The following is a 2802-nucleotide window of genomic DNA, read 5'->3' as shown; positions in this document are numbered from 1 at the left end:
TGGAGGATGCCAGGATCTGGAGGGGGTGGTGGGGTCCTGGAGGATGCCAGGATCTGGAGGGGGTGGTGGGGTCCTGGAGGATGCCAGGATCTGGAGGGGGTGGTGGGGCCCTGGAGGATGCCACAGATCTGGAGGGGGTGGTGGGGTCCTGGAGGATGCCAGGATCTGGAAGGGGTGGTGGGGTCCTGGAGGATGCCAGGATCTGGAGGGGGCGGTGGGGTCCTGTCCCAGACTCGCCTTAAACGCTGCGAGGACAATGACCCCCCAGCCCACCTCAGGCAGGAGGCGCAGTGGTCCCCTCTGCAAGCTGCAGATTCCCCGCCCTGGCTCCAAGTGACCATAGGTGAAACCGAGCTGGAAGCGACAAAAACGCCTTAAAAACCTGAGTTCCCACCTCAGGGTACTGATGCCCTTTACTAATTGTAAAGCCGGCGTGGAACTTTGCAGCCTTTGCTCAGAAACACAGCTGAGTGTCCTAGAGCAGGTACGACCAGATGACGTTGGCAGGGGAGCAGTGCCTCCTTGTGGTCAGTGCGTGCTGGCCTCTGTGACAGAAGAACCTTAAGGCTGGTGACATTCAGTCCCCAAGCAGGCAAATCACAGAGGTGGCTGGGGGTGCGCAGGGCTAATGGGCAAACTAGAGCAATGGAATAATGTCTTTCCTCTCGGACAGGGAAATGTTTTAAAAATAGATAACACTAGGCCGGGCACAGTGGCTCACGCCTGTAATCCCAGCACTCTGGGAGGCTGAGGTAGGCGGACCACGAGGTCAGGAGATTCAGACCATCCTGGCTAACACGGTGAAACCCTGTCTCTACTAAAAATACAAAAAATTAGCCGGGGGTAGTGGTGAGCACCTGTAGTCCCAGCTACTCTGGAGGCTGAGGTAGGAGAATGGTGTAAACCCAGGAGGCGGAGCTTGCAGTGAACAGAGATAGCGCCACTGCACTCCAGCCTGGGCGACAGAGCGAGACTCCATCTCAAAAAAATAAAAAATAAAATAAAATAAAAACACTCAATGCTGGTGGGGGCACATGGAAACTGGCACCGCCATAAACTGCCAGAGGAGGAAGGAACGTGGGTGGTGAGAGGTTTCTTGGTTTGTTTTGTTTCGTTTTTGGGGGGTTTGTTTTGTTTTTCGGGGGGTGGTTTGTTTTTTGGCAAAGGTAGGGTCTCACTATGTTACTTAGGTTGGTCTTGAACTCCTATCCTCAAGCAATTCATGTGCCTTGAGTTCCCGAAGTGCTGGGTTACAGGCGTGAGCCACCAGGCTCAGTCCCTGAGAGCCTTTTGGAACTAGGAATCAGAAGTCTTTCTCTGGGGTTGGGGGAGGGGAGGGGAACAGTGTATGTGTGTAGGGGTTTGGAAACTTTGTGACTTGGCCGTGGATCTCATGGCCCGAGAGCCTCACCTCAGTTTCACGGGCGAGATTGGCCCTTGTGGAGTTCGAGTCCAACCCAGAAGAAACAAGGAAGCCTGGGTCTCCTCCAAGTGTGCAGCAAGCAGGCCTGGGTCCCCCAAAAGGCCGCCAGAGACAAGCCCAGGATCACCCAGTCTGCAGCAGGGTGCAAAGGTTTGGGGTCCCCCCCAAAGGCAGCCAGAGCCAAGCCCAGGGTCCGCCCAGCATCAGCAAGATCTACACCTGGAGTCACCTCAAAGGCAGCCGGAGTCTAGTCCTGAACCCCCACAATGTCAGCCAAAGCCAAGTGAGGAGGCACCATAGTGTTCTCAGGGCCAGGGAGAACTAGCCTCGGAGCGGGCCCAGAGTCCAGAGGAGCTGACCCAGGGGGTGTGGGTGGCATCAGCAGCTATACCCGGGCCCAGGATCACCAGGGCCTTACCCCAGTCAGCAAGTGCAGAGTTCAGAGCCCTCACGGCCAGTACAGGAGCTTGACACCCAAGGCACCTGGCTCCTTGCCAGGGTCAGCATGAGCCAAGCAAGCTGCCTCTCCGCTGGGGAAAGGTGACAGGCGCCCATGAGACAAAAAAATGAAAACATTCTTCAGCTTAGGCTCCAGTATCCAAGAAGTTGAACGAGGAGGAGGAGGAGTCTCCTGTAATTCAGAAGGGAAGGCCCAAATTGGGGTGGATGTGGAAGGACCAAAATCTGACTTTTATAACATTTCCATTTGCCCAAAAAGAAAACTCAATGCCCGTTTGCACAGTCACTCTCCACTCTCACCCACAGGCCCTGGTAACAATAAATGTACTGTCTGTCTCTATAAATTTGTCTTTTCTGGACATTTCTTACAAGTGGACTCTTACAGGCTGGGGGTGGTGGCTCACACCTGTAATCCCAGCACTTTGAGAGGCCCAAGCAGGATGATTGTTTGAGACTGGGAGTTTGAGACCAACCTGGACATCATCGCAAGAACTCTGTCTATACAAAAACATAAAATAAACAAATTAGTCAAGCATGCCGGTGCTCTACCTGTAGTCCCAGCTTCCAGGGAGACTGAAGTGGGAGAAAGTTGAGCCGGGGATGTCGAGGCTGCAGTGAGGCATGATCGTGCCACTATACTCCAGACTGGGCGACAGAGCAAGACTCTGTCTCTAAAAACAAACAAAAAGCATGGTCCATTCCTTAGAGGGAAGCCAGTAGATTTTACAGGAGCGAGAACCTCTTTCTCATTCACCTCTCCCTCCTGAGTGCCAGGCAGGCAGGAGCAAAGTAAATAACTGTGGAATTAATAAGTAAGTAAGTCCACACACGGAGCGCTCCACACAGAGGCTGGCTCGCAGGCAGCATCCGTCCAGCACAGCCGTCATGACTGGAGCTGTCACCTGCTCCGAGGAGAAGTT

The 2802-nt window shown here is 54.1% G+C and overlaps 1 pseudogene; it reads left to right on the top strand.

Annotated features, from left to right (window-relative positions):
• The first annotated feature begins 494 nt into the window (after nucleotides 1–494).
• LOC104671532 lies at nucleotides 495–2101 on the top strand (annotated as a pseudogene).
• The last annotated feature ends 701 nt before the right edge of the window (nucleotides 2102–2802 follow it).

This window comes from Rhinopithecus roxellana, chromosome 3 (genome assembly GCF_007565055.1).
Source record: "Rhinopithecus roxellana isolate Shanxi Qingling chromosome 3, ASM756505v1, whole genome shotgun sequence".
Lineage (NCBI taxonomy): Eukaryota > Metazoa > Chordata > Mammalia > Primates > Cercopithecidae > Rhinopithecus > Rhinopithecus roxellana.
This window is presented reverse-complemented; position numbering and strand designations above follow the sequence as displayed.